The sequence below is a fragment of the Callospermophilus lateralis genome, chromosome 16, assembly GCF_048772815.1.
Source record: "Callospermophilus lateralis isolate mCalLat2 chromosome 16, mCalLat2.hap1, whole genome shotgun sequence".
Lineage (NCBI taxonomy): Eukaryota > Metazoa > Chordata > Mammalia > Rodentia > Sciuridae > Callospermophilus > Callospermophilus lateralis.
In genome coordinates this window covers 62,646,274-62,665,916 of record NC_135320.1, presented here as the reverse complement: position 1 = coordinate 62,665,916, position 19,643 = coordinate 62,646,274, and the positions used below count along the sequence as shown (strand labels likewise).

General features: G+C 35.0%; 1 non-coding gene across 1 annotated transcript; it reads right to left on the bottom strand.

The window, feature by feature from the left end:
• Positions 1-2,632: 2,632 nt before the first annotated feature.
• On the bottom strand, positions 2,633-2,705 carry Trnaa-ugc (transfer RNA alanine (anticodon UGC)). Its single transcript has one exon. It is a non-coding gene; the product is annotated as a tRNA-Ala (tRNA).
• Positions 2,706-19,643: the final 16,938 nt, after the last annotated feature.

Below are 19,643 nucleotides of genomic sequence, written 5' to 3'. Positions count from 1 at the left end.
GATGCAAGATTGGTTCAACATATGGAAATCAATAAATGTAATTCATCACATCAATAGACTTAATGATGAGAATCATATGATTGTAACAATTGTTGCAGAGAAAGAATTTGACAAAATACAGCACACTTTCATGTTCAAAACACTAGAAAAACTAGGGATAGTAGGAATATACTTCAACTTTGTAAAAGCTATCTATGTTAAACCCAAGGCCAACATCATTCTAAATGGAGAAAAATTGGAAGCATTCCTTCTAAAAACTGGAACAAGACAGGGATGCCCTCTTTCACCACTTCTATTCAACATAGTCCTTGAAACTCTAGCCAGAGTAATTAGACAGACGAAAGAAATTAAAGGAATACACATAGGAAAAGAAAAACTCAAACTCATACTGTCATTATTTGCTGATGACAGGATTCTGTACTTAGAGGATCCAAAAACCCCACCAGAAAACTTCTAGAATTAACAAATGAATTCAGCAAAGCCACAGAATATAAAATCAATACCCTTAAATCAAATGCATTTGATTTATCAGTGATGAATCCTCTGAAAGAGAAATTAGGAAAACTTTCCCATTCACAATAGCTTCCAAAAAACAAAACAAAAACAAAAAATAAAACTTGAGGATCAATTTAACAAAAGAGGTGAAAGATCTCTACAATGAAAACTACAGAACATTAAAGAAAGAAATTGAAGAAGACCTCAGAAGATGGAACAATCTCCCATGCTCTTAGGCAGAATTAATATTGTCAAAATGGCCATACTACCCAAAGCGCTATACAGATTCAATGTGATTCCAATTAAAATCCCAATGTCATTTCTTATAGAAAAAGCAATTGTGAAATTTATTTGGAAAAATAAGAGACCCAGAATAGCCAAAGCCATCCTTAGCAAGAAGAGTAAAGCAGGAGGCATCACAATACCAGACCTTAGATTATACTACAAAGCTATAGTAACAAAAAAATGGCATGGTATTGGCACCAAAATAGACATGTAGACCAACGGTACAGAATAGAAGACACAGAGATAAATGCACATAAATACAGTTATCTTATACTAGACAAGGGCACCAAAAATATGTATTGGAGAAAAGATAGCCTCTTCAAAAAATAGTGCTGGAAAAACTGAACATCATGGAAGAAATCCATATGCAGCAAAATGAAAATAAAACCCTATCTCTCACCATGCACAAAACTCAACTCAAAGTGGATTGAAGACCTAGGAATTGAGCCAGAGACTCTGCACCTAGTAGAGGAAAAAGTAAGCCCAAATCTTCATCACATTGAATTAGGTCCTGACTTCCTTAGCAAGACTCCTAAAACACAAGAAATAAAGTCAAGAATCAATAAATGGGATGAATTCAAACTAAAAAGCTACTTCTTGGTAAAATAAACAATGAGGTGAAGAGACAGCCTACATTTTGGGAGCAAATTTTTGCCACACACATATCATATAAAGCACTAATCTCCAGGATATATAAAGAACTAAAAAAACTTCTCAGAAGAAGATACACAGTTGATCAACAAGTATATGAAAAAATGTTCAACATCTCTAGTAATTAGAGAATTGCAAATCAAAACTACTCTAAGATTCCATCTGATGTCAGTCAGAATGGCAGTTATCAAAAATAAAAACAACAATAAGTGTTTGCAAAGATGTGGGGGGAAAAGGCACACTTATGCCTTGCTGGTGGGACTGCAAATTGGTGCAACCAATCTGGAAAGTAGTATGGAGATTCCTTAGAAAACTTGAAATGGAACCACCATTTGATCCACTCCTTGCTCTATATCCAAAGGACTCAAAATCAGCAAACTATAGTAACACAGCCACATCAATGTTTATAGCAGTTCAACATAATATCTAAACTATGGAACCAAACTATATACCCTTCAACAGATGAATGGATAAAGAAACTGTGATATATATATATATATATATATATATATATATATATATATACACACACACACACACATACACATACATACACATAATGGAATATTACTCAGCTTCTTCCACTTATAATTTTGATCCATCTTTGTTTTAGTCAGCTTTTTCACTGCTGTGACTAAATGACCCAACCAGTATAACCATAGAGGAGAAAGAGTTTATTTGAGGACTCATGGTTTCAGAGGTCTTAGTCTGTAGAAGACTGGCTCTTTTCCTTGGGGTTCGAGGTAAGGTTAAACATCATGGCAGAAGAGTATGGTGGAGGGAAGCAGCTCACATGGTGATCAGGAAACAGAGACCCCACTTGTCAGAGACAAATATATATCCAAAGCCACACCCCAATTCCCACCTTCTCCAGCCATACCCAACCACTTCACTTATCACTCAGTTAATCCCTATCAGGGTATTAATTCACTGATTGGGTTAAGACTCTTATGACCCAATCATTTTTCCTCTGAACCTCCTTGCATTGTCTCACATGTGAGGTATTGAGAGACACCTCACATCCAAACTGTAACACTCTTTCAACCCATATTTTTGCTAAGTCTAACTCTCAAATTGAATAGAAAATCTCACATTTTAGCTGTTACAAATTTTATTCTAGGTAGATTAGTTCTACTGTTTGTTATAAACAGGATAAAAATTTAGGGGGGGTATAATTTCTCATTTTTTAATTTTATTTTTTTGGTGGTGCTGGGGATTGAACCCAGGACCTTGTGCATGCAAGGCAAGCACTCTACCAACTGAGCTATATCCCCAGCCCAGGATAAAAATTAGTTTGTGTATATGCCCTAGCTACTTCTAAACACAGTCCTGATGGCTCTCCATCAGGACTATCAGGACTCAGCCTCCCACATTGCTAGCATGGTTCTTATCATCACCTTGCACACTCTGTACAACCTGTCAGCAGAACAGTATCAATAAACCCTGTTTTGTCTCTGTCACCTCCTAGGACACCTGTGGAATCAGAAGTCCCAGTCAAGTGGACTTCCCACTGAGTGCTGCTTAAATATCTTTGTTCTATGCCTGATTGAGACTGTTTCGCTTATTTGAGTTTTGATCAATCTTAGTTCTCCATAAAAATATTACTGATTCTTCCCATCAGAGGTAATTTTTAAAAATCTTTAGTGGCATATTCAATATACTATGTTAAGGTTTGTTTTGCTATGTCATATTATGCTATAGATGATTGTTTATTTATTTGTTGATATTTATTTATACCTTAAGTTATTATGTATGTATTTATATTATCTTCCACATTTGACTCAACATTCCTTGAAAGCCAAGTTCATATTTTATTTGTATTTTTTAACTTTAAAAATTAAGGGGCTGGGATTATGGCTCAGCGGTAGAGCGATCGCCTAGCACGGGTGGGACCCGGGTTCGATTCTCAGCACCACATAAAAATAAAGGCATTGTGTTGTGTCCATCTACAAAAAACAATATTCTCTCTCTCTCTCTCTCTCTCTCTCTCTCTCTCTCTCTCTCTCTCTCTCAAAAAAAAAAAAATCAAATTACATCCCTCTTTGAACCCCTATTGCAGTGGCTGGAGGAATGATCAGTGTCCTTCCTGTTGCTCCCTTCCATCACTGGTCTATCCTGCTCACAGCTAGGAAAACTCTGTCCCAGCTGGACTGGTTCTTTACATTTCTATGGTTGGGCCCTATCAGTACCACTCTTGTATGTGGGAGGCTTTAGAGATTCCTGTTCCTAGATTTCTTGGTAATTCACACAGCCATTCCCTCTGTGGTCTGGTCAACTCCCAGGGATGCTCCCTCACATGGATCTGGGTCCCCATAGACTACACATCTCTCTCTTCTACCCACTTGAGATTATCTTCTTCAAGTAGTTTCTGCCTTCTCAGCAAAATCTTTTGGGTCAAGGAAATACTAAAGGTCCGGATAACCCCTTGGAATGGTAGAGAATGGAAAATATAACTAATAAAAATGTATTAATATTATGAGAAAAAAGTATCCTTTCACAAACAAGAGGCTAGTAGAGTGGCCCTGAGATGTCAACATTTATAAAAATAAAGAACAAACTTGAATTAGGGTTGTGGTTAGCAGCCAGCTATCCAACAGACTTGATTCAAGAGACCAGACAACTCTAAGCAATATGAAATAGGAAATAAATAATGGCAGATGAGCACCTGGGAATTTAGTAACTACCACTAGCTGGAAATGTCAGCAAGAATGTTGAAAACATCAGAAGGCTTAGCAAAGGGTAGATGGGATTGGGACTTTGGCATATGACATTGGTCTTCAGGAGGACCAATGGCCTCCAGGTAGGACCTCAGCTTTGGAAGAAAAGAATACTGGGTTGTGCATCATAATCCAATAAGGAAAAACACCAGGAGGACTGAACATCCAGCAAGGGATTCAAAAATTAACCCTGTCCAACACTGACATCATGATTGGGTTGCTAAATCACTAAGCTACTTGATTATGATTTCAGAATTTCTTCTCTAATAGAAGGAAGAGTTGGTCCTTACAATGGAGGTGGGGCTAAATTCCAGCCTGCAGCAGAAATCCAAGTTGCCCCAGGGATGGGGAGTGGAGGAATAGAAGAAGGCGTGGAAAGTGAGTCAGGCCATTAAGCCAGACTTTGGATGCACAGTGTTTGAAAAGGACACTGGCATGAAAATTAGTCTTCACACACTTCTGCACACATGGATACCGTCAACTCTTAACTTTAAATACATTGACCAAAATAAAAATGCCCTGCTTTTTAAAAACCACCACTTATATTTCCTTCTCAAAAGCTCAGTTGCCACAATCTAAGGTAGAGAATGACTTAAATGTTGAAAAATATAGTGACAATATTGTTCTGATGTGATTGTTCATGAAGTCTCCAAGAACTGATAGCACATTTTCTGGGAAGATAAGAAAGTACATCATGGACGATTGCCAGTTTGTGAACCATTAGTTAGGAAACTCTGTGCTAGGATAACTCGAAGACATTCAGTTGAGCAATAACCTTAATTGTTGCAGTGAAAACACTTGCCTGTTATTTAGTGACTTCATAAGCAAATCAATCCAATCTATTTCCATTTTCAGCTATGCCACATTCTACAACCACAGCATGCTTCTCTTAAACTATTAGTTAAATACATTCTTCCTCTTGTTTTAAAACTTCTAGTAGATCCCTAATGTGCTCCATGTCAAGTCCAAAGTTTTGCCATTGAAGAGCTCCATAACTTGAATTCATTCTGCTAGTTTAGTCTTCCTGCATTGCTCCCTGGCACAGTATCCTTTTTAATCTACCACCTGAATAGGTCATGTTACTCACTCAAACTTACTTTCATCTTCTGTTTTAAGCTAGTGGAATAAACTAGTTTGTCCTCTTCTGGATATCTAACTGCCACCATCTTTTAAAATTTATGCAAAAGAACTAAAATCATCACACTATTAATGATACATGCATGAACAATTCGTGATAACCAAGTTATAGAACCAGCCTAGGTGCCTGTCATCAAATGAACAACAAAAGAAAATGGATTTTTACACAGACATAAAGACGAATAAAATTATGTCATTTGCTGGCAAATGGATGAAACTGAAGAATATTATGCTAAGTGAAATAAGCCAGATTCAGAAAATCCAGGGTCAAATGTATTCTCTCATATGTGGAAGCTAGAGAGAAAAAAAAGAATAAAAAAGCTACATCACACTTGAATCAAATGTATGAAATATGATATGTCAAGAAATATGTAATGTTTTGAACAACCAATAATAAAAATTTTTAAAAAGTTACATCACAAATATAAAAGGAAACTGATAGAGTAGGCAAAAGAGATTGAGAGGTGGGGAGGGAGAAGGGGAGAAAGCATGGGGAAATAGTGGGAAGCGAAATCAACCAATTATGCTATGTCCATGTATGAATATATCACAATAAATCCCATTGTTACATATATATATATATATATATATATATATATATATATATATATATATATATACCAATTAAAAAAGTAGTGATAGAAAGGAGACCAGTAGAGTAAGGGGATCAGGGGAAAGGGGAGGGGAGAGAAAAGGGAGATACTAGGTAATGAGATTCATTAAATTATGTTATATGGATATATAGATATGGCATAATCAATCCCACTGTTATGTATAATTATAATGCACCAGTTATAAAAAAAATCTAGCTCTTCTTCCATTTCCTCCATGAAACCTTTTCCAATAATACTTGCCAAGAATTTTCTCCCTTATTTCCACTCTCAGTATGACAGGCAAAAATGATCATCTTCCTAACATCCACTCTCTCTTTCTTTCTTCTTGTGGAATCCTTATTTTATTCTGGGCAGCTTTTTTTGGAGCAAGAATGGTAATATTCCAATCAGGGAGATATAAATGGATGTCTAGAAATTGGTTTCCTGATTTAGACATGGCATCACATTTTCTTCTGGGTACTTCTTTCATTCTTTTTCTAGAACTTGAACCAGAAGATGCAGATGGAGTAGTGATCTGGTGTTTTAAAAATGAACAAAAATGCTAAGGATGGAAGGGTGGAAAGAGAGGGAAACTGGACTATTGATAACATGATGGAGCTACTGTACCAACTGTACGCTGCCTACCTATAGCCAGCCTTTCTTTTCTTACTTTTTTTTTTCTTATGTGAGAAAAATAAACCCTGTTGGGTAACTCACAATATGTTGGTGAAGTATATATGCAGCTTAATACAATATCTATCTTGTACCCCCACATATTTAGTCATTATCAATTTTCTTATACTCTCATATTTGTTAATTTTCTTTCTACAACAAGATATTGTCTCCTCAGAGATGCATGACATCTTATGTCATTATCAATATTTCATTACTATTCTTCTCAGACATGTTTGATGTTGAGTAGCTGTTAGTGAAAATGCTGATGAAATTAACTGCATCAGTCAGCCAATCATAATATAAACTATGTGTCCTGCATAGCAGACACAGTACCTGCTATGAGAGTTTGAGTTTTGAAATGGTTTCATCATGACAATAGAAATCAGATACTTACATATGGAGTTTTTAACATATTTGTTTAAAAATGGTTAAGAGTTTTTTTCAATTACCTTTCAGTACTTAATTTCATTACAATTCTCTATTAAGGGAATACTCTGAATTGCCAGTGAATGAAAAATAAAATAATTAGATAGAAGATAGAGTCAAGCAAACTTATCGAAATTATGCTATGTCTTAGTAGACTAAGTATTATGGGATGGATGATATAATACCAGGATAATACTCTAGTAATATATTTCCAATGCAAACAAAAAAGAATGTTCTTCTCTTTAGTTGTGGAAGAAATATTCTTGCAATTGAGAAAGTCAAGAAACTAAGTTTCCAGGATGTTGAATGAATTATCTACATGAAATTAAAATTAACCAAGAATGATGAGAACAGGTGATGGAGCAGAAAATGATGCACCAGTACTAAAGTGATTTTGAAAGAGGAAGACTGATTAGGAGACAAATGATAGTAGTAAGGAGATTCAGTAAGAGATATTCCCAGTGGTTTTGTGTTGGTATGAAGTATGATTATTAAAAGTATTTTTTATTACAGTTTTGATTTTTCTTACCCAATCATTATTATAAAAAATTGAATTTTCCAACCAATAGCTTTCTTTTATTTGTTCTTTATTATTTAAAATTTTATTATATTTTGTCTTTTAAATTTTGCTTTGTAGAACTTATTGAGGTTTCTATGTGGCTTAATATATGGTAAGTTTTCATCTGTTCCATTGTTGTTTGAAAAGAATGTGAAATCTCAGTATTGGGGGCCTAGAGATTGATATGTAGCTCTTGAATTCATCTTATTAATTATATCATTCCCATAATGAGAAAATCAATCCTATTTTGTATTGATCTAAGAGTATTCTGTATGTTTGCTATATAAATAGTTTGTAATGATGAAGAGACTATGAACTTTTAGAAAATTTTTAATCCTTGTCATGAACCCTGAGATTTCAACTTAGAAAAGGTAAATGATGCTAGGCTTCTGATTTTTCAGTTGAAAGTTAAGGGAGTTTGCTTAAATTTTTAAAGACTATAGGAAATTTAAGATAACTTTGAAATTAACACACACACAAAATCTCTCTCTTTCTCCCCACCCCACACTTTATTAGATGAAAGAATTTTAGGAAGGAATTGTTAGTAATTCTGTGTTTGTCTGATCAAGATTAGCATATACTAATCTAAAAAATGCACTTGAAAATTTGCTTAGGGAAATTAAGTCCATGAATTGAATAATTGACATTAGAATGTAGTCTATGCTAACTTCAGTTGAGAAAACATTCATTTTTCTCCTGAAAATTATTGTTCTTTTTCTATATGAAATTACAACATTTATAGGTGAAACAAAAGAGTATTTTAAGATGGATTTACAGACTTAAGGAAATTTGGAGTGCTTAATTGGGATATTTATTAAATAGAATATTTAAATTCCATGTAATTTTAAGTAGTCTTTTCTGGACACACAAGCTCTAGTACATCAGAAAACACAGAACAGAGAGAGATTGGGTTTGGTACCCGAAGGCAACAAACAGAAGAAATCTCAGTAAAAGACTTTGGGAATACTGACTTCATGAACACAGGTATCATAGAATTCTTCCACTGAAATCAACAAAAGAATACAAATGTGAAGGTACATGTATACATGGAAGAAGACCATTCTTATCTTACAAAGTTTAATGAATTTTTGCCAGATATATTGCTTATGGGACCAAATTAAAGAAAACACCAGGAAGTTCACAACTCTCCCTTTTGAAAATGTAGAATGATTTCACAAAGTAAATGAACAAATGTCCTAGAAAAATATTGGTGACATTTCCTAGTTTTGAGGGATCAGGACTACAAATCAAAGAATAGAACACACTGGCATGGGTCTAGGGAGTATTCCATTTGGAATCTGTTTCATTAGCACAGACCCTCTGAGTCTGGAAGTAGAATGTTCAATGGCAATGTGCTCACACTTTATAGGAAACAGATTCTCCTGCCACCATGGGCCCCTATAAAGAGGGAACCAGACAAAGGCTCATCATATACCTGGATTTACTCTGAATAGCGAAAATCAGTGGACATATATTAGGAAGGAATAATAAGGTAGATCTTGAATAGGAGGAAGTCTTTTTGGATTTGAGGGGGGAAAAAACTTGAGTTAGGAATTGGCTGAGTCACAGGAAAGTGACTATGACTTGCCTTGATTTTTTCCCCTGTCCATCCCAACAATAGAAATTAATGCTAAATATTTGCTCCTCTACTTTTTTCTGTGGTTGCAATGGAGTATATCTAGGCTCTATCTCATTAGAGTTCTAGTCTATGAATCAATGGCAGGTAACTGGGAGGTACTTTATACCACATCCTCTGAATTTTCAGGTGACCATAGAATCTTCATTTTTCAATGTAGACTTGAGAATGAGAGAAGGTGGTATATGGCTGATTTCTGTGCATATTTAGTTTGATAAAGTAATGAAACTTACTCGGTATAAAGTGTAGAATAGACACACATAACTTCTTTAGTACATGCATTAATTAATGCATGTGATCTGTGTAGTGGATAGGGATAAATAAAGCAGCTAGGCCAAGGAGAATTGGGGGAAAATTGAATAGCATTGGTGCATTGATAGTTGATATTAATAGCAACCAATGATAAAATGAATATACATCAAATTCATCCATCTTCCCTCTCCCAGGGAAGCCAGTCTACTCCTGCAATATTGTGAGAGAATAATTGATAATATCTTATGTTTGAGCTTCTTACCATATTCTGCTATCACCAGGGAAGGAATTCACTGGCATTTCATGTCTGATAAAAGATATTAGCCTTGTTAAGAAAAATTGGTCAGATATAACCATATTTGGGCTGTGGCTGTGGCTCAGTGGCAGAGCACTTGCCTGGCATGTGTAAGACTCTGGGTTCGAGCCTTAGCACTACATAAAAATAAACCAATAAAATAAAAGTATTCTGTCCATCTATGACTACAAAAAAATTTTTAAAGATAAATCCATATTTGAAGTTGTTAACTGTTTTTTCCTGTATTTCTCTTTTGGCTTAAAGAGTAAGCCAGAATCTATTCAATGTCAGCTGTAAAGTAGCAGTGTAGTTTAGTGAGAAGAGCAAGGACCCAGGGTCTGCATATATACTCTGTCACTTTCTAGTGTGTGATTCTGCACAGATCACTCAATTTTCCCAGTTCTGTTTCTTTCTCTGGAAATGTGGCAACACTGACTAGTAACTGTAAGAATTAAATCAGACTTTAAATAATCTAACCTAGTGTCTGAAACATAGAAGGTACCCAATAACACCATCCAGCCTTTAAATATGCCTTATAATTTATTCCAGAGGATATCAATATCTTCTATCCTAGGAGTAAAAAAAATACCCCAAATCTCTTGACCTATTGATTTAAAACCATAGAGACCCAAAACTCAGCTGTAAATTACAGAGATATAATGTTTCCAAAACATCTGAAAGTATTTTCATTGTAACTTCCTTTCTCAGTCTAGTATATTTGGATACCTATTTTTATTTTAGCATTTACAATGGGAAGTCTCAAAGCATATGACATACTTAGAATTTTTTAGAGATTGAATTTAATTGCATTATTTTCTAGTGGCTAAAAGTCATACCAAATGTATTGCTGTGTTCTTCCTATATATAAGATATGAATGTGAAGGTAAGAAGATTAGAAAGAATTGAGGATAAGGAAGAAATCACAACGAGAAAAATGAAATCAATGAGAAATACTCTATTTGTCTTCCATCTTAAGTTACTCTGCCCACTCACATACAGAGTGTCTGAAAAGGTGGTATATAAAAATAACTGGCTTCTGGGCATATACAATTTGGTAGAGTAATGGAGTTCAGTGAGCATGGGGCAGCCATGAACTCCTTCAGTATATGCAACATGTGATATGAGGAGTGGGTAGTGTGGGTTAAGCAGGGCATGGGAGATTGGGGAAAGGCTAAGCACCACTGATGTATTGAGAACTGATTTTCAAAAGGACCTAATGACAGTTTGTCTCTTTACATTCTACAAATTCCAGTAAATTTTCTATACTTGTAATAATTTAGTTTGTATGTCACACTCTGAATAGTTTGTAAGCTCCTTGGAGGCAGATGCTATGTCTCCTTTCTCTATGCACACCCATCCCCAAACATAAATACTCAATAAATGTTTGATGGATGAATGAGTAAATGAATGAATTATCACAGAGTTGAGTAATCTCAAGTTGCAAGTGGAATGTATCCTGCTATGCCAAAGAGGTTGAGATTGTAGCTTTGTAAATTATTTTAAGAAGCTAACTCTACTCATGTATATATCTGGAGAAATATGGCCACTCATTATCATAAATGGAAGGTCCACAGGCTTGATTGGTAAGTAATATGTGTTCATGTATATGTATTTTAAAATGTTGAATTTGGTAGCTACATGCAGAAATTGGGATATGTTATAAAAATTGGCATTTGCTTGTTTTACATGACTGAACCTGAAGTAATAAACCATATTTATTGAGAAAAATCAAAAGTAAGCCAAATGCTCATGGGAAAAGATTTGGTGAGAGCTAAGTAGTGGCTGCTCTCTCTGAGCAGGATGTTAGATCTCTAATTTACCATAATCCCCACCTACTATCTATTTGTGCTATCTATTGGATCCCTAACAGCAGGTTGAGTTAATGACCCCCAACAACAGACAATGGCCTGGTTCAACATGTGGGGGGACAGACATGGAAAAAGGGGATGCTACCTCCTCTTCCAAGTAACATAATTGGACCTGATGGGGTGCTGTCATGGTTGGAGATGGAGGAACACACACCTGTAATGTTAATGTGCTTGGGAGCAAAGCAACTGTGCACTGAAAATTCCATGAAAGATTGGAAGATTGCAAATTCCATTTCTTTGGGCTGCATAATGTTCCTTTATGGTAAACGAAGACTAGTCTCTTTCAAGCCAGGGGCTTGCAATTAGAGAATTTGGTCACTGAAATGAAAGAGCACAATGGCCAGGATTGAGATTGTACTCAGTCCAAACTACCTCATACAGCTCTCTGGTTCTTAGAAGTCTGCCAACTCAATTTACTTACATTTGGCTTCCACTTTCAAAAATGCATACATTGGATGACACAATCTGTTAAATTAGATTCACTAATATTTTACAGTGATGCAGCAAAGAGCATGCCAAGTATCTTAGACACATGAGATTTATGGCTAGTGATTAATCTTGCAAAAAATAATGAATTGCCACCAAAAGAGAGGGAAAGAACAGATTCTTTCCCAATCAGGAAAGGAAACCTAACCCCTCATTTGATAGATGAATGTCTATAAAAACACACAAACAGACAGACACACACACACACACACACACACACAAAAAAAAAAAAAAAAAAAAAAAACAAATAGAAAACATTTGGAACCTAAAAATTCTCTCTCTGAGCACTCTACAAAGCTTTATCTTCCCAAATCCACTTGGTGGGTACAGCTGGCAGTGTAAGTTTGCCCTCTCACCTTCAGAATGTTAGCAAATTGCAATGGGTGCTCTGCAGGAGAAATATGATATTATTGTACTAGGACTTTCCAGCAGGAGTATGGCTTCCACAGTTGGCAGTTCCAACTGACACTTGCAAACAGGTCCAGTTTGAAAGATGAGGATTCAGGATGCAGTGAACAGCATATTTTTCTTATTATTTTTTATGCCTATTTAGCCTTTTTGAGGGAAAAAAGTCTTTGGAAGTGAAATTCAAGTGAACTATAAGAGCCATCCCTTCGTGTTTTAGTTTTCACTTTCTTTTCTTTTCCTTTGATTTGAAAAGAAAGGAGGAACATGTAGTCTTTCTTAGATTTAGGGGGAAAGTAATTTTGATGATTTTGAAGAAAAGGACTATATTATAACAGGCTGGCTGTATCTCTACACACTAGAGTACATACCATATTCCTGGTGGTATTCGGGCTCAGAATCACCACCTTTTAAAAATGAATCTCCCACCTTTTCTGAACTACGACTATCTTATAATCTATTGCTTTTTTATTTTTTATTTTTTGAGTTTTATATAAAAATTCAAGGGAGTCTTGCTTCACTGGTTTTTCATGAAAGAAAACATTTCCTTTGCAGCTTGGAATTAAAAAATGCAACCATTGGGGTTGTTTTCCTTTTCCTTCCTCTAAAACCAAGAAACATATTTTTCTTTCTGCACTGAGACCATTACTGAACTATCAGATGACCAGTTGGGTCCTGAAACCAAGATATTTATAGTCTGTAAATATTTTTATGGTGGTAGTGGTGAAGAAAGGGGTAGTCTCCCCCTATACACACAGACTGGCCTTTTCATTTTTATTTTTTAACATTTAAAAGTAAAGTCTATTTTTTTTTCCTGCAATAAGAGCAAAGCAATTTAAGTTTCAGCTGAGAAAATTATGATGATTATTATTGCATTCTAAGACGCTGTATCTGTGAAATATACAGACTATGGATTTTTCATGCTTCTTTTTAATGTACAACATAGGCATTGAGAAATAAAACAGGTTTATAATGATAGACAAGATTATATTTTGGATGTTGCACTATTTTCTGTATCAGTTTTATCTCAGAATATGTCATGCAATAAACAAAGTATTTTAGGAGTTACTTAAAATATTAGTGTTTATGTCTCAAAGGCAATTTAATGGTGTATAAGCCAGCATTGCTGTAGTAACAAATGATCCCCTTATCTCAATAAGTTTGAATAACAATGGTGTCTGATGATCAGCTGTAGCTCTACTGTACATGTCCAGGATCCAGGATAAAGGAGCACCTGTTATTTGGATCATGTCATTCTTAGCACATGAACAAAAACAGCAAGGGAAACACATGAAAGTTCTTAGGCTTCTATTTTGGCCACACATGCTGTTGACCAAAGCAAGTTGCAAGGCCAAGACTGATGTCAATAAGGCAGGGTGGTATGTTCCTCCCACATGGAGTCACAGCACATTCCATAACAACAGAGAAGATAATTATCCTAGAGGAAAGGGGAAGCAAATAATTTAGAATGACAATACAATCTACCAGGACAATCCAGTGGAATTCCCATAAGCCCATCACTGCTCAGTCAAGTGTGTTTCCAACCTCTATCCTACTTCCATGATTTAAATCCATTGTGTTCCAGGATAAAGAATATATCCAGTGTAAATTTCTCCTACAGTTTAGTGTGTATTCAGGGTATTTAAAAAGTAAATTTTATTGTTTTCATAAGAACAGAAAAATTAAAAGGGTCAATATTCTAAAAGAAAAGCACCATAATGGGCTCAGAAATGGAGACACACAATCACTTAAGTATTGCTCAAAATTCTCAAGTTTTCTGCCTTATCTTATTCTTTTCCTCTTAATATGTGTTTCAATCTTAATTTTTCTCCCTTACCCAAATACATAAACTTTTTTATTATATTTCTTCATAATTCATCTTTACTATTCATTTTTTCCATTTCATGAACTAATTTCTTCATTCAATTTTTATTATTACCTCCTGGATTCATCTAGGATACCAAAGATAAAACATGGTTCTTACCTTAATTTATAAAATAAGAAAGCTCTACTAAATTGGTCCAAGGTACTTTATAACTCTGAAATCCTATGATTATTTGCTCCCAAAGGCCTGCAGATTTGTAAGAGACACAAAGATATACAAAGTAAGCTATAATACAAAGTAAATAAAATATTTAAAGTGCCATGGAGGGGTAATAGATAGTTACCATGAAGACTTAGTAGAAGGAGATTCTAAAAGAATAGATTGGCAATAGATCAGTCTCATTATCTGAATTTTCTATTCATTTCCCCTTTTAAAATTTTCTTTCTCTTTTATTGATGGACTCTTTTTCTCTTTCAGATACTTTATCCTTGGTGTCTAGTTTAGGCCTCTGAATACAGCTCTTAAGCACAAGGAATATTTTGTTTTCAAGTTACATACAGAAACTCAATTCAAACTGGCAAGGAATGTATTGATTCCTAAAATTGAATCATATCAGGCATTTTAGGTGTATGTCTTAGTTCATTTTCCACTGCTCTAACATACTAATACAGATTGGGTAAATAATGCACAATAGAAATATAGTTAGCTAATTGTTCTGGAGGCATAGAGGTCCAAGAGCTGGCATTTGGCAAGGGCCTGTATGATGTGTTATATGTAAGATGGAAGAAGGGCAAGTGAGCCTGCAAGAGACAGAAGAAGTCAGGCCAAACTCCTTCTATCAGGAACCAACTCTTGCAATAGCTAACTTGCCCCTGCAATAATGGCATTAATCCCTTCATGAAGGTGGAGCCTAGTGACCTTATCACTCCTAAAGGTCCTCTCAAGGCTGTTATGATGGCAATTAAATTTAACATGAGTTTTTGAAGTGACTTTCAAATCATGATAACATGGAGTCTAGGCACAGTAATCTCCCATATCTTTGGTTTTTGCTTTCTGTATTTTATTTACCTGTCGTCAACTACAGTCTAAAAATATTAAATGTAAAATTCAGCGTATCCACACCATATATGCTACTTGTGAATTAGGCACGTAGTATCTGTCTCAGTTATCAGATTGACTTTGTCTTGCAGTACTTGTGTTCAAATAATCCTATTTTACTGAATAATGACTCTAAAGCACAGGAGTAGATTTGCTGGCAAATCAGATATGCCAAAAGAAGCCTATTGTCATATGTTTGTATAGGAAAAAAAAATACCACCATACTATCTAGGTCTGTGGATCAGATGCTACTACTACATTTAAAGGATGTCAGCAGGAACCTATTTTTATTCTTTGACTTTTGTTTTCCTGGTTTGGGCTTTCACAGGTGATCTACTCTACCCATGGCTCCAAGATTTCAGGCTCCCAGTTTAGCAACCTCCATGGTTCCTGCTCTTGCAGGAGTTCCAGCAAGAGTTACTTTTAAGGTTTGTCATGGTAAACAGTCTCACTCCTGAATCATTCATAATGACCAGGGGAAAGGAATGTGTCAATGTTGGGCTAGGGTCACACTACTACTTTTAGAGTATGGAAGAAGGTAGGCCTTCCTTGTAAATGGACAGGGATGGTAACCCATTAGGGAAATAAGATTGCTGTTTTAGAGGAAGGGAGAAATGGAAAATTAACATGTAAAAACAACAGATATCTGCTACATAGTCGGTGCTTAATCATGCATTTTGATAAAAATGTGTTATTACTGGTTTTATTCATTTTAAAGACATGTGTGGGTACAAAGAGAATTTTTTTCTTCTTTCCTCAAAATTTAGTTGTCATTAGTGCTTGCCCCCCACATGCTTCTTTTTTGTCCTTAGTCTTTTCCCATCTCATTGTCAATATTATTTCCTGCATATGTTGTTAAGCTTCTTTAATTTCTTTAAATACATTAAAGCACGGTTGCTTTTTAGTATGCAAGATGACACCATCATTACAGTCTTTGTGGGTCTGTTTAGTTTGATGTTTCTTGCTCATGGTATCTTTCTGTGTATATATGTGTCTGGTATCCTTTATTTGATGCTAGTCATCATATTTAAAAAATTATTTGCAGGAATAATGGGAATCTATAATAAAGCTACTTTAGTCACAGAAAGGTTTTCACTTTTTTTTTTCTGTTTTTTTTTTCTGTCAGCACCTGTGGGCACTACAAGGCCAGGATCATCTAAACTCAAATTCAGTGCTTCTAGGTCGCTAGACCAACTGGGAGATGTAAATCTGGAATTCAGAATAATGAAGGATGGTTTATTATCGAGCTGCCTTGACACTGAGGGTATAGCTGGGATGCTAGTTTACTGTGAGAATGCTTTCCTATTTTGCTTCTCAACCAGAGTGTACCTATGTTTGAATTTCTCTTTTTCCTTCCGACAAGAGGACCACCCCCATCAAGAATATTGAAATTCAGAATTTCTAAGTTAAGCAAATACTCTCAAGGTCTAATGGCTTTTGTGCTGATTTCTGTTTAAAATGGTTCTCAACATAGCACTGAAGTTCTGTCTAATGTTCCTAAGGGCAATAACACTGTCATGTGCCTCATATTAAAAATACATGTGTTAAATAAGCTCTTTTCAGGCATAAGATACAGTACTATTGCCATCAGTTTGAGATTAGTGAATTAATAATATATATTAGAATATCTTTATATAGAAAATGCATAAAAAAATTATGTAGTGATTGGTTGATAAAAATGTTGTGACCAAAGGCTTTTAGGAAAATGACCCTATATTTCTCCTAGGAGCAATGTTTCAGTATTGGCTAATTTAGTGTTCATAGAGACTTTATAGAACATAATTTTCATAAATAATGAGAATCATTTTTATGTCTATAAATCATATAACAGTTGCTATCACATATGACAAATCATGTGGATATACATAAGTATATATGTAATTTTTGCAACCAAACTCTTTTTTAATATATTTTTATTTGTTCTAATTAATTATACATGACAGTAGAATGCATTTTGACACATCATACATAAATGGAGTATAACTTCTCATTCATCACAGGTCATGTAATCATGTATGCACATAGGGCAATCATGTCTGAGTTTTTCTACTATCATTCCTACCCTTATAGCCCCTCCCCTCCTTTCACCTCCCCTCTGTCTAGTCCAAATTACCTCTATCCCCCTACCCCCTTATTGTGAATTAGCATCCATATATCAGAGAAACCATTCAGGCTTTGGTTTTTTGGGATTGGCTTATTTTGGTTAGCATAATATTCTCCAGGTCCATTCATTTACCAGCAAATGCCATAATTTCATTCTTCTTTAAGGCTGAGTAATAGTCTATTGTGTATACATACCACAGTTTCTTTATCCATTCATCTGTTGAAGGGCACCTCAGTTGGTTCTGTGGTTTAGCTATTGAGAATTAAGCTGCTATAAACATTGATGTGGCTGTGTCACTGTAGTATGATTAAGTCCTTTGGGTATAAACCAAGGAGTGGGATGACTGGATCAAATGGTGGTTCCATTTCAAATTTTCTTAGTGGTTGCACCAATTTGTAGTTCCCCCAGCAATATATGAGTGTACCATTTCCCCCACATTTTTGCCAACATTTATTGTACAACCAAACTCTTAATTGGTTTCCCTCCAATGTATTCTCAGTTTTGTCAATGTAACTATCTTATTTGGGTAGAACTGAATCTGTTACACTTCCTACTTATATGTATAGAAAAAATTCTTAGTGCATTGACAATAAAGTTCATAGTTGTTACCATGGAAGTTCAGTTCACTTAAAATCTAATTGTAATCTACTTTGCCAATATAAACCTTCACCTTCTTTGCTTACCATATTATTGTAACTGTGTAAGGCTTTCGATATGTGGTGTTAACCCAAAACTCCTGGGTTAATTTAGCAATGTTCAGAGGTGAAATGATTGGCTAATGAGAGCGGTAACCTAATCAGTCCATCCTAGTTCCGAAAGACTAACTGGGGTGTAACTGTAGGCAATTGGGTTGTGGCTAGAGGAAGTGGGTCATTGGGGGCATCTCCTGGAAGGGTTCATCTTTCCTGCAGCCTCTTTCTCCTTCTCTCTCTCTCTGCTTCTTCAGCCAAGCCCTTCTACCATGATAGTCTACCTAATCTTGGGCCTAGGGCAGTAGGCTCAGCAGACCACAGATTAAACCTCTGCAACTATGAGACAAAATACACCTTTCCTCCTCTAAGTTGTTCTTTTTGGGTATTTTGGTCACAGTGATGAAAACTAAGACACTGTGTTCTTCCAAAATATCAAGGCCATTAATGACAAAAAATAGACTAAAGGGGACAATAAAGCTTAATAACTAAATGTAGTATATAATTCTGGATACACTCTTGGTTTGAGGAACAAGTAGTTTATAACTTATTAGACATTTTTGACAGCTGAGAAAATTTGAATATAGACTGGATTAGATAATATTTTATCAATGTTAAATATACTAATTCTGACATATTGAGGTTATGTGAGTAGATGGTATTGTTGGGAAGTATATACTGAAGTATTTAGGAGTAACAGATGATGTTTAAAACTTGTCAATTCGTTGTAAAAAATCTAACTGTAGTGATAAAGTAAATGATAAAGCAAACGAAGTAAAATTTAATTAATTGGTGCTACTTGGAAAGGGTATTTGGGAGTTTTAAAAATCTCATCAAAATAAAAAGTACTAAAATAAAATAAACTTTTGAAAAACAAAGACAGTATCCTATTTTTATTTATTTATTCATTATTGTTTACCTTTTTTCCAGTTGAAATGAAATTCCCATAAAGGCAAAGATCTTATCTCCTCTTTTCACCAGTGCATCTTCAGCACCCATAACAGAGTCATTATAAAGGACTTTAATAAGTATTACTGAAAAACATGAAGACAAATTACAAACTTCTATACCTGTAATTTTGCTCTCTCCTGAAACCAAACTGAAATCCAAATTCAAACAATTTTTTCCCCAAAAAAGTGGGAAAGTCTACAAGAAAAGAAAGAATAAGAGAAAGGACAACAACTGTCCACCCCCACCCTCCCTCTTCCTTTAGTAGTTCCCTGCTTGGTCGAATATTGACAAACTTTTCTTTAGAAAATATGATTAACTCTAGTAAAAAATAATTAAATAAATTCTGTCTTGATTCCCTCCATAGATGGCTCAATCATTTTATGTATGGTCTATTTTTACTATAAGGTAAACTCAAATTGAAAAATAAGCATCAGTTGCTGAGAGCTTTTAATCAATTTTTTTATCTTTCACTTTTAAATAAAAGCAAATATCTCCA